The 13,305-nt window shown below is 43.3% G+C and overlaps 1 pseudogene across 1 annotated transcript in view; it reads left to right on the top strand.

Moving 5' to 3' along the window:
- LOC123151146 (polygalacturonase inhibitor 2-like) overlaps positions 1–13,305 on the top strand; it is a 44,761-nt pseudogene that overhangs the window by 27,668 nt on the left and 3,788 nt on the right. The window lies entirely within an intron of this gene.

Below are 13,305 nucleotides of genomic sequence, written 5' to 3'. Positions count from 1 at the left end.
TATCCGAACCACGGGAAAAACATCCGTGTCTCCAATTGCGTTTGAATTCTCCAAAGCCTTCCATTTACATTCTTGCAAGTTGCATGCTTTACTTTCCGCTGCCAATATACTCTTTGCATGCTTGCTTGAATTGTGTGATGATTGCTTGACTTGTCCTACAATAGCTAAAATCTGCCAAGAACTAAAAATTGGGAAAAGGTTAAGTTTTTATTTGGTCAAGTAGTCTAATCACCCCCCTCTAGACATACTTCCGATCCTACACGCCTCCATCCATAATCCCAATGGCAAGTTGGAATAACTCATCATGCTGCGCACCATATCCATAAGTGTACGGTTGCGCCTTTCAGCTACCCCATTTTGCTGAGGTTCACCCGGCATTGAATACTGGGCGACTATGCCAGTCTCCTGTAAGAACTTTGCAAAAGGTCCAGGGACTTGGCCATATGGAGTGTGACGACCGTAGTACTCTCCCCCACGGTCGGACCTTACTATCTTTATTCTTTTATCATGTTGATTTTCAACTTCAGCTTTGAATATTTTAAATTTATCCAACGCTTCAGATCTTTCTTTGATTGGATAAATATAACCATAGCGAGAGTAATCATCTGTGAATGTTATGAACGAGTCATATCCATCCACACTTTTCACCGAAAATGGTCCACAAATGTCGGTGTGGATGATTTCTAGTGTGCTTGTGCTATGGATTGCACCTTTTTTGATTTGTTTTATATACTTTCCTTTAATGCAATCTACACATTGTTCTAAGTCTGAGAATTCTAACTGTGGAAGAATTTCACTTTTGACTAATCTTTCTATTCTCCCCTTCGAAATATGGCCCAAGCGACAGTGCCATAATTTCGATGAGTCGAATGTTCTCTTTCTTTTCTTTCGTTCTTTATTCGACGCGGAAACATGTTCATTCACATTGCATACATAATGCACTTTTTCACGAAGTGATAACAGATAAAGCTCATCATGTAGCAAAGCATTACCAACATAAGCATTATTATACCAGATGGCACACTTGCCATGTCCAAAATAACACTCATAATTTTCTTTGTCCAAACATGAAACGCTAATTAAGTTTCTATTACATGAAGGAACATAAAGAACATCTCTAAGTAGAAGCTTGAATCCATCAGCTAACTCCAAGAGATGTCGCCGACAGCTTCAACTTCCACTTTTATTTCATTGGCTACTTCAATGCCTCCTTCTCTTCTTAGCGTAGTCTGGGTCGAATGGAATCCCTGTAAGCAATTTGCAACACGAACAGTTTCCCCTGAGTCAATCCACCAAGCAGATTTCGAAAATTGTGTGTACAAGGATTCATTAACTAAGGAAACAATGTTGTTACCTTGCTTTGCCATTAAGGACTTCATCCAAACAGGGCAGTCTTTCTTGTAATGCCCGGTCTGCTTACAGTGGAGACAAGTGTCTTTGTCCACTGGGAAAGACTATTGCTGACGCTGATGCTGATGGGGAGCTTTTCCTTGTGGCTTTGAAGGAGAACTTTTGTTGTTTTGATTGTAGTTCTTTTTCTTGTGGTCCTTCACATAGTTGAGTGTTCCACCATGTGAAGCTTTTAGTCTGTCCCCTTCTTGAACACACATAACAATTGTCTTTTCTATGTCCCATGTTTCAGGTGACATATTATAATTCATAACAAAAGTTTCAAACTCCTTTGGCAGTGAAGCCATGACCAGGTGGACCAGGAGCTTTGGTTTGATCTTCAGATCCTCATCCATGGGCTTTAACTTTGCTGTCATATTGCTCATCCTCAGGATGTGCTCTTTTATTCCACCACCTGTGTATTGTTCTGTCACAAGTTGTTTTAACACCTGGGTGGCATATATCTTTGAAGAGCCAGTGAACTGGCTCTTTATCTTTGTCAGCAACTCTGCTGCTGAAGTGCACTCTGCAATGGAGCCCACAATGATGCTCTCAATTGTATTCTTTATAAAGGCCATGCATTTTTTATTTGCATTGACCCACTTTTGATTGTCTATGATGTAGGACATCTCCAAAGGAGCATAATCCCCCCTCTTTTTATCCCATGCAGCATCATCATCAGTAGTCTCTCTTACCGGCTCTGTAGGTCTGACCGGCTGTGGTTCATCCAGAACCCAGTCCAGATCAGCACAAACAAATGTCAGTTCAACTTTCTTCCTCCACTCAGTGTCGTTGTCACCTCTGAGTGTCGGAACTTCTTTTAGGCAACTCATCAAGTGAAAGCCTCCTGAAATCACAATTTAAGTGACATCAATATAACAATCATATGCTTTAATCTAACGTTGGTCAAATTAAACATATAATTGTCTATGCAATTAGATCTATATTACCGTTGGGCAAAATACTAGAAATAAATGCACCTTTAAATTTCAATAATAAAACATGATCATGTTATTAAACAACGTTGGTCATAAAAAATAACATAATCATATTTATTTTAATAATCACTTTAACATGCTCTTAAAAAACTTAATACTATATAAACTTTTATTTTCTGTGTAAAAGAGCATTAATTAATTATTTACGCAGCGGAAAAACATGAATAAAAATTTACGAACTTTTTAATCTTTACAGAAACTTTTCTTTTACAAAATAAAAGTTCATGAACTTTTTTATTTTCTTTATAAAAAAATTCATGAACATTTCTTTTCTGAGAATTTCCTGTTATCATTTTCAGTAATTTTTACTGTATACTTTTCTATTTTCTAAACAAAATTTTCATTGGAAAAAATTGCACAGAAAAAACTATTGTAAATCTGCCCAAAATATGGACAAAAGCACTGGAAAATTATATACAGAAAACAGCAGCTGAGCCCCTGCGTCGGTCTGGCGCGCGAGGCCTGCAGCGAAGGAAAGCGGCCCACGGCCTGCTCTCTGAGCCGCTCGCAGCCTGCTCAGCGCGTCAGCCAACCAGAGCCCAGCCGTGCGAGTCCACTTTCGGCCCAGTGGCCCATCCTAGCGCTAGGGTTTGCATCATAGCCGTCGGAGTGGATCTGACGGCCACACGTTCGTTGCGGGCGAACAAAACCGACCGAAACGGCAGGGGTGAGGGGAAACCCTATCCATTTCCTCCCCTCGCGCACCGCTCGTCTCTCTTTGTTCTCCCCGGGCGTTGTTGTCCCGTTCACCGGGCCGCCACGGTACTAGGCCGGCCGCCGGCCACCAGAGACGGGGCTGATAGCCACCGCTCCCTCGAGCTCTCCTCCCTCCCCCTTTTTCTCTTTGCGTGAGCCTCCTGTGGCAGAGAGAGAGAGAGAGAAAGATTGAGGCTCTAACTAAAGAACTAAACACTCTTAAGTTAGCTCATGAAACTATCTTCGAAGATCATCGAGAACTTTTAAGAGCTCATGAGAAATTACGGTTTGAAAAGCTCAATCTTGAGCAAGAGCATGAGTTCTTAAAAGCAATCAATGATGATCTCCGCAAGAAAAGTTTTTCTTACATTGCCAAGCGTTTACTCTTATCCACTTACATGCCTCAAGTCAAGTCTAGTAACAAGAACAAGAAAGATTCTTCCTCTAGCAGTAACAATGGTCATGCTAAATCCAATATTGTTGCTTCTAGTAGTTCTCTTGATTCCACTAATGATTCTCTTAGCCAAGTTACACTTGAGCAAGAAAATAGCTTATTGAAGGGAATTATAGAGAAAGGAGTGTACAAAAGCCTTGCCGGGAGTAAGCAATTCGAGGAAATTGTGCGCAGGCAAGGAATGCACCGGAAGAATCAAGGTGTTGGTTTTGAACGAAAGTTCAATGCCAATGGAGTTGAGTGGGAAGAAGATCAATACCCCAAGACAAAGTTTGTTCCTCAACAAGAGAAGTATGATACTTCTTTCAAGGGGACACAAGCTCAAGATGATCTTCCACTACAAGACTACAAGCAAAAAGGCAAGGACAAGCTTCAAGAGGAAATTGATGCATTTGAAGAAGCTCCTATGACCTTAGTCAAGTGGATTCCCAAGACTACTTCAAGTTCCACTTCATCAAGTACGACTACAACTCCAAGGATTCCCATCAAGATGGTGTGGATCCAAAAGAAGAAGAACTAGAGAGTTCTTGAGGGTGACTCCGCCAACATACTTCACTCTTATCATTTTGGCAAGAACAAGTGCAATCAACTTCCACATCTTGCACTAGTTCAAGGAGTCACAAACCCTCTTGTTGGTAAGACAAGGGACAAGGTAACCTAAAAGTTTTCATGGACATCATCTTGTGTGTGCATCACTCTATGTCTATGGATATCCTTGTTTGTTCCTTGTGGGACTAACCCATGTAGGTATTGAAAGTGCAATTCACTCAAATGGATAGCTCCAAGTGATCTACATCAACATTGAGCATCCACATCTTCAACATCTACATGAAGTCATCATCGACAAAACCCGAGGTTAGTTCATCCCTCTAAGGGGGGATATCACATCTAGGGGGAGCTTTACTCTAAGACTTGAGCTAAAGCAACTCTAAAGATGTGAACACAACAATGCTTTATGTAAAAGTGGTAACCCCACTTGAGCTTAAACGATGAGTATGACCTATGATCAAGTGTTCTCACTTGACTCCTAAGTCTATATACTCATATATAGATGACCTTGTCATCGCAAATTGCTTGATAGATGCTAGAATTGGTTGTGCATGCCTTGCCACATATTTCATTTGCCATTTTATTGTATGAGCATGCTGGTTGCATATTTTACTCATTCGAGGACATCCACTTGTTGTTTTGATTGTTCGGTTTTATTTCCTTTTGCCAAGTGGATGGACAAGAATGCCTAAGAACCTCCTCTAGCTATCTATGCTTTTCTCGTCTCAAACTCTATTCATGCTACATCATAAAATTTGATCAAGTCAGATTCGAACCACTCTGTGTGAGGAGCGCTCAGAGTCCCCGATTCGTCATAGACTTAAACTTCCAAAACCTCTTTATGATTCTCGGTCTGACCGATACCCCACTTTCGGTCCTACCGAGATCATTAAGTTGATCTAGGTTTTCGATCTCGGTGCAACCAATTTGAACCTTTCGGTCACACCGAGTTTCAGTAACTGCTTGCAGTTATGAATCTCGGTGCCACCGAGTCGTTCCACTCGGTCACACCGACAGGGTCAGGCTATATATAGTCACGGGCAAAAATTTGGAAATTTCTCCGAACCCCTTCGCCCGCGCGATAGCCTGCTCTGCCAACGTGGTCTGCGGATCGTCTCCTCGCCGCCAGCCGCCTCCAGTCGCTGGTCTCCATCGCCGTCAATGGAATTCAACCTCGCTGTTGCCGCCGTAGCGAGTCTCCGCCGAACTAGGGTATGGACTCGATCTTTGTGCTATTCCCCAATCTGATTCTTAGCACATTGTGATCATCATGATTCTTGCCACGATTGAAACACTCCTATCCAGTCAATGCGTTCGTAGATTAGGTTTGATTCGAAAATTTTAGGGTTAGGTTTCCGCCGAAACCATCTCGGACCCACCGAGTTGAAAAACTCGGTCCCACCGATTTGGCTTATGCCATTGCACAAGTGAGACTCGGTCTGGCCGAGAATTACTTATCAGTGTGACCGATTTTGGAACTTTGTGAAACCCTAGCAGTCTCGGTGCCACCGAACTGTGACTCGGTCTGACCGAGTTCACTAGTTTAGGTTCCAAAACTGCTTCGGTATCACCGAGTTTAAAAATCGGTAGATCCGAGATGATTTCAGTGGAAAACTAAAACTAAGTTTTTGGATCATTCTTTTGCAAAAATCTCTGCATTTTGTGATGCTCATCCACTCTACGTCATCTATAAACTATTCACAGGGTTAGCAGTCAGAGTTTGCAACATGTCTGATCAGAGTGACAGCCAGAACTTGTCAGAGCAGCAAGTGTAGATGAGTGAGGGCACTAGTCCCTCAAGTTCTTCAGATGAAGGCAGCAGGAGCACCCCTAGCAATCTGCCTAAAGCTGCCACCAGACAGAGAAAGAAGAGAACTTCAGATTCTGAGGATGAAGACTATGTGGCAGAAGAGGAAGCAACTTCCAAGAGAGTTGAACCAGCTCAAGGCACAAAGCCAGGGATGAAAATCAAAAGGCCAGCAGGCAGGCAGCCTATGTCAAAGGCCAGAGCTTCAACTGAGAAACCCACTCCCATAGAGCCAGTTGCTGCTGAGGGAAAGAAGAGAAAGGAAAGGGTCAAGAAGACCGTAGCCGAAGTGCTTGGAAAGGCTTCCATCATGGAAGAGGAAGAAGAGGTTGCTGCACTAGCACCTAAGGCACCTAAGCTTATGGGTGATGCTATCAGGACAGGGGCTGCCACATCTAAGCCCAAAGAAGCACCCAAAGCTACCTCCAAGCCCAAGTCTGCACCAAAGAGAAATACAAGGAGCATACCAGCTGCTGAGAAGAACAAGGCCCAGTGCATGAAGCTGCAGAAGAAGATGATGAAGAGCAAGTACTCAGAAAACTCAAGCCCAAGATCCCAGACCACAATGATGCTCATCCTGTGGCTGAGGATATGAAGCTCAGGAGAGACTCAGGGCTGAGGAAGTGGAGAGAAGCAGATCCGTATGCTTCAAGGAGAAGGACTGCTGTTGACTACAGATTTCACACTAAGGAACAGCAGGACTTCTATGAGACAGTTTTGTTGGACAAGAAGCCAATAGTCTGTGACATGAGATGGGTTGATTGGGAGTACATCAAGGACAACGAAGAGTACTACCCTGGAGTGTATGACAGCTTTAGTGCTTGTGGAGTTGCAGACTTTGTTGGGCAGAAGCTCACAAAGTGGAATGAGGAGCTTACCATGCAGTTCTACTCCACAGCACATTTCTACCCGGATGGAAGGATCACTTGGATGTCTGAAGGTACGAGGTACCAATCTACTGTTGAGGAATGGGCAAAGTTGATCAATGCCCCAGAGGAGCAAGCAGATGACTTGGACATTTATGCCAAGAAGAAGATGGACCACAACTCTATGTCCAATATGTACAAAGAAATTCCAAATGAAGCTCTTGAAACTTTCAAATTTGGCTCAGTGCATTATCTTCTGTCAGGGCTGCCAACTATTAATTGGATTTTGAGGCACACTCTCTTGCCCAAGTCAGGTGATCACAAGATGATCAGAGGCCATGCAATCAACTTGCTACATATCCTTGATGTGCCACAGAAGTTCAAGGTGATGAGCCTCATGGTAGAGACCATTAAGAGGACAGCAGCTGATCAGAAGAGGAGCTGTGGGTATGCCCCACAAATTCAGGAGCTCATTAACTCCAAGATGGGCACGTGCATATACTTATTGGACAAGGAACACCTGCCCATCCGTCCAGATTTTGAGGATAATCAAGTGGTCATGACTGAAAATGAACCATCATCTGCCCAAGCACAAGCCAAGAAGGAGAAGGCAAGGAAGGAGAAAGCTGCCAAGATGCCTACTCAAGAGGAGGCATCTGAGTATTTCTTGAAGACCAAACAAGAGCAGCTTGGTTACCTGATTGCATCCACCCTACGGATTGAGAAAGGACTAGCCACCCTAACTCAGAACCAGGCAAGCTTAGAGAGAATCATGGAACAAAAGTTCTATGACTTGGATGTCAAGGTGACAGAGATTCAGACTGCAGTGGAGCAGCTCCAAGATGACATGTAGGAGAGGAGAGGCAGGACTACAACTGATGCCTTTGCCAGAGTGCCACGAGGTCCGAGGTCGTCTGCAGTACCAGTTGCTGACACCAGAGCCACCACTTCTGCACCAGCTACAGCCTCAGTTCCACCAGCTCCAGCATCTACTTCAGCTCCAACTCCAGCGTCTACTTCAGCGTCTATGGAAGCCTTCGTCCTTGGAGTGATCCGGACTCCACCACCTCCTGAAGATCAAGCCTGAGCGTCGATCTAGCACTATGCATTTTCTAGGAACTTTTTGGTAACTTGTTGCCAAAGAGGGAGAAAATGTATAGATCATAGGCTTCGAGAGAAAGAGTGTTGCTTTTTTTCTCTCTTGCTTTATTTGGTGGTTTTTCGAACTTTGTTTGCTTTTGAGTGCTTGAGATACTATGTCATTGCTCGTGAGACATTGATGATCATGTGTTAGGCTAGATCTTTCTGGTAACCTACCTTCCTTGGGTGCGGATAAGCTCGATCCAGAGCCGGTCATGGTGATGTAGGGGCCGGTGATCGCAGAGGGATCGAGATGGAGAGGTGGCAGTGGTGCTTCCCGTGAGCACTGCGATTGCCCTAGATCGAAAGGGGATATCAGTGGGGAGTCTGGCGGCGCGGTGAACCTCGTACCGTGCACCCCAGCCCCCACCTCTTTATATATCGCAGGTCACAGGGGCCCACCAACCATAGAACGGTTGGGCGCCCCCGATCAGAGCGTGAATAGATCAGAACCCGATGGGCCGCTGAGCCCACTCGGTGGAGAGATCAACCTAACATTCTCCCCCTTGATCTCAACTTTTACTTTTAACCTTATACTTTCTAGTTTATTTGTTTCATCACATATTGGTACATAGAGCATGTTTCATCATCACAGCTTAATTGCCGTTAGAATCATACAGCTGCAACATACGTTATGATCAGAAGCAAATTCTGTTCCTTTTGGGCCTATCCAGGAATTATAAGGCTTTCCCTTAAACCCCTGACGGCTATGTATTCCTTGAACACATTGGGTGGTAAGCCTTTCGTTAGCGGATCCACAAGCATATCCTTTGTTCTTATATGCTCGAGACTTATAGTTTGATCCTGGATCTTATCTTTCACAACATAATACCTTATCTCTATTGTTTTGGCAGCATTACTCGACTTGTTGTTGTGAGCGTAAAATACTGCGGGTTGGTTGTCACAGTACATCTTTAGTGGTTTGTGAATACAATCTACCACTTTCAAGTCGGGTACAAATTTCTTTAGCCATATCGCCTGCCCCGTGGCTTCGAAGCATGCTATAAATTCTGCATACATCATGGATGATGCAACTATTGACTGCTTGGAGATTTTCCACGAAATAGCTCCCCCAGCGAGAGTGAAGACGTATCCTGGCGTGGATTTTCTATCATCTCTGTCCCCCGCAAAATCTGCGTCTGAATACCCTTTTATCTCTAGGGAATCACTTCTCCTGTATATTAGCATGTAGTCCTTCGTGCCTTGCGCATAACACAATGCTTTCTTTACCATCTTCCAGTGCTCCATGCCTGGATTCTCTTGATATCTACCGAGTACCCCGGTGATAAAAGCTAAGTCAGGGCGAGTGCACACTTGTGCATACTGTAAGCTGCCAACTGCCGAAGCATATGATACTGCTTTCATTTGATCAATCTCGTACTGGTTCTTGGGACATTGGAATTTTCCAAAACTATCGCCCTTGACTATAGGAGCAGGTGTGGCTTTACTCGCATGCATATTATACTTTTTAAGAACCTTTTCTAAATATGCTTTCTGCAATAGTCCTAAGACTCCATTGTTCCTATCTCAGTGAATTTCTATGCCCAAAACATATGATGCTTCACCAAGATCTGTTATGTCAAAATTTGAGGATAAGTATTTCTTTGTTTCTTGTAGTAGACGAACATCACTGCTAGCAAGCAGGATATCATCCACATACAAGATTAGGAAAATATATTTCCCATTTTTAAATTTTGCATAAATGCAATTATCCTCAATGTTTTCTTTAAATCCAAAACTTTTAATCGTTTGATTAAACTTTAGATACCACTGCCGAGAGGCTTGTCTTAATCCATAAATGGATTTTTTCAGGCGGCATCCCATATTTTCCTTGCCTTCCATGATAAAACCCTTAGGCTGTTTCATGTAGACATTTTCTTTTAAATCACCATTCAGAAATGCCGTCTTAACATCCATTTGATGTAACTCTAAATCAAAATGAGCAACTAATGCCATTATGATTCTGAAGGAATCCTTCCATGAGACTGGAGAAAATGTCTCATTGTAATCTATCCCTTCTCTTTGTGTAAATCCTTTTGCCATGAGTCGTGTTTTATACTTTCTATATTCCCTTTAGAGTCATACTTAATTTTGTAGACCCATTTACAGCCTACTGTTTTGGCTCCTTTAGGAATTTCCTCTAAGTCCCAAACATCTTTGGAACTCATCGGGTCTTCCATTGACTTCATCCACATTGATGAATGAGGGCTTCTCATGGCTTCTTCATATGAGGTGGGATCTTTTTCCATATGAACCATTTCTGTGTTATAAACTTTAAAGTTAGTAGAAATAGCTGACTTTCTTGGTCTTGTAGACCTTCTAAGGGCCTTAGTTTCTGGCACGTTCTGTGCCTCAACTTCTGGCACTTCTTCTAAAATTTGTTGTTGCACATCCCTTTCATGCTCAACAACGGGTTCAGCCGACTCCTGACGGACAGGTTCCGGGTCTACCCCCATAGTTGTCATGGGTGGAGTTGCAACCGGTAGTGAGAAAAATGGCTCCTGAATCATCGGATTAGGTGCATGCACCCTCTTCTCCTCAAGATCAATTTTCTGAGCTACCAAGCTCCCCCTCATCATTTCGTCCTCAAAGAAGGCTGCATGTCTCATTTCTACAAACTTTGTATATCTGTCTGGGAAGTAGAAACAAAAACCTTTTGATCTGTCTAGATAGCCAATGAAGTGGCAACTTACTGTTTTGGGATCTAACTTTGCAATGTTTGGATTAAACATTTTGGCCTCAGCAAGACACCCCCACTCCCTGAAGTGATGTAGGGAGGGCACCCTTCCTGTCCATAGCTCGTACGGTGTTTTGGGCACCGACTTGCTTGGTACTCTATTGAGAATGTGAATGGCGGTTTTAAGCGCCTTGAAAGTGCAACTATCCCTAGGTGGTTTTGGTAATTCATAACAACATATAGCTCATTGAGCTAATGCTATTCCAAGATGATTATTTCAGGAAAGCTCAATGATTGGCATGGCATGGATGTGAAAGTGGAACCCTCAAAATGCTAAGGACAAAGGATTGGATCAAGCTCAAAAGCTCAAGACTCTTCATTTTATATTTTAGTGATCCAAGATCACATTGAGTCTTTAGGAAAAGCCAATACTATCAAGGAGGGATGAGGTGTTGCTTAATGAGCCTCTTGCTTCATGTGCTTAGTGATATGCTCCAAAACCCTCAGCTATTTTCCCATATCCACATATGACCTAAACCCTAAGCCAAACTCGGTCATACCGATTCTTTCTATCCGGCGCCACCGAGTTTCACTTGTCATAAGCCACTGCCAAACCCTAGCAATTCGGTTCTACCGATAGGGATCTCGGTCTCACCGAGATGGGATTGCAAATTCTCTGTTTCCCTTTCGTAACTTTTTGGTCTCACCGAAAGAGCGGATCGGTCCCACCGAGATTGCAATGTAAATTCAGTGTTTCCTTTTTGTAACTTTTCGGTCTCACCGAAAGAGCAAATCGGTCCCACCGAGTTTGCCTGACCAACTCTCTGGTTAGCTAATTACCAAATTAGGTCTCACCGAGTTTGTGTAATCGGTCTCATCGAGATTACGTTATGCCCAAACCCTAACCATATCGGTCCTACCGAGTTGCATGTCAGTCCCACCGAAAATCTCTAACGGTCACTAGGTTTACATTTTCGGTCCGACCGAGTTTGTTGATTCGGTCCCACCGAGATTGGAAAACTGTGTGTAATGGTTGGATTTTGTGTGGAGGCTATATATACCCCTCCACCTCCTCTTAATTCGTGGAGAGAGCCATCAGAACACATACACAATTCCAACTCATATGTTCTGAGAAAGAACCACCTACTCATGTGTTGAGACCAAGATATTCCATTCCTACCATATGAATCTTGATCTCTAGTCTTCCCCAAGTTGCTTTCCACTCAAATCTTCTTTCCACAAAATCCAAATCATATGAGAGAGAGTTGAGTGTTGGGAAGACTATCATTTGAAGCACAAGAGCAAGGAGTTCATTACCTACACACCATTTGTTACTTCTTGGAGAGTGGTGTCTCCTAGATTGGCTAGGTGTCACTTGGGAGCCTCCGACAAGATTGTGGAGTTGAACCAAGGAGTTTGTAAGGGCAAGGAGATCGCCTACTTCGTGAAGATCTACCGCTAGTGAGGCAAGTCCTTTGTGGGCGATGGCCATGGTGGGATAGACAAGGTTGCTTCTTCGTGGACCCTTTGTGGGCGGTTGCTTCTTCTTGGACCCTTTGTGGGTGGAGCCCTTCGTGGACTCGCGCAACCGTTACCCTTTGTGGGTGGAGCCCTCCATGGACTCGCGCAACCGTTACCCTTTGTGGGTTGAAGTCTCCATCAACGTGGATGTAGGATAGCACCACCTATCCGAACCACGGGAAAAACATCCGTGTCTCCAATTGCGTTTGAATTCTCCAAAGCCTTCCATTTACATTCTTGCAAGTTGCATGCTTTACTTTCCGCTGCCAATATACTCTTTGCATGCTTGCTTGAATTGTGTGATGATTGCTTGACTTGTCCTACAATAGCTAAAATCTGCCAAGAACTAAAAATTGGGAAAAGGTTAAGTTTTTATTTGGTCAAGTAGTCTAATCACCCCCCTCTAGACATACTTCCGATCCTACACGCCTCCATCCATAATCCCAATGGCAAGTTGGAATAACTCATCATGCTGCGCACCATATCCATAAGTGTACGGTTGCGCCTTTCAGCTACCCCATTTTGCTGAGGTTCACCCGGCATTGAATACTGGGCGACTATGCCAGTCTCCTGTAAGAACTTTGCAAAAGGTCCAGGGACTTGGCCATATGGAGTGTGACGACCGTAGTACTCTCCCCCACGGTCGGACCTTACTATCTTTATTCTTTTATCATGTTGATTTTCAACTTCAGCTTTGAATATTTTAAATTTATCCAACGCTTCAGATCTTTCTTTGATTGGATAAATATAACCATAGCGAGAGTAATCATCTGTGAATGTTATGAACGAGTCATATCCATCCACACTTTTCACCGAAAATGGTCCACAAATGTCGGTGTGGATGATTTCTAGTGTGCTTGTGCTATGGATTGCACCTTTTTTGATTTGTTTTATATACTTTCCTTTAATGCAATCTACACATTGTTCTAAGTCTGAGAATTCTAACTGTGGAAGAATTTCACTTTTGACTAATCTTTCTATTCTCCCCTTCGAAATATGGCCCAAGCGACAGTGCCATAATTTCGATGAGTCGAATGTTCTCTTTCTTTTCTTTCGTTCTTTATTCGACGCGGAAACATGTTCATTCACATTGCATACATAATGCACTTTTTCACGAAGTGATAACAGATAAAGCTCATCATGTAGCAAAGCATTACCAACATAAGCATTATTATACCAGATGGCACACTTGCCATGTCCAAAATAAC

The sequence above is a fragment of the Triticum aestivum genome, chromosome 7A (genome assembly GCF_018294505.1).
Source record: "Triticum aestivum cultivar Chinese Spring chromosome 7A, IWGSC CS RefSeq v2.1, whole genome shotgun sequence".
NCBI lineage: Eukaryota > Viridiplantae > Streptophyta > Magnoliopsida > Poales > Poaceae > Triticum > Triticum aestivum.
Note: the sequence above shows the minus strand (reverse complement) of the source record. Positions and strands in the feature narration are given on the sequence as shown.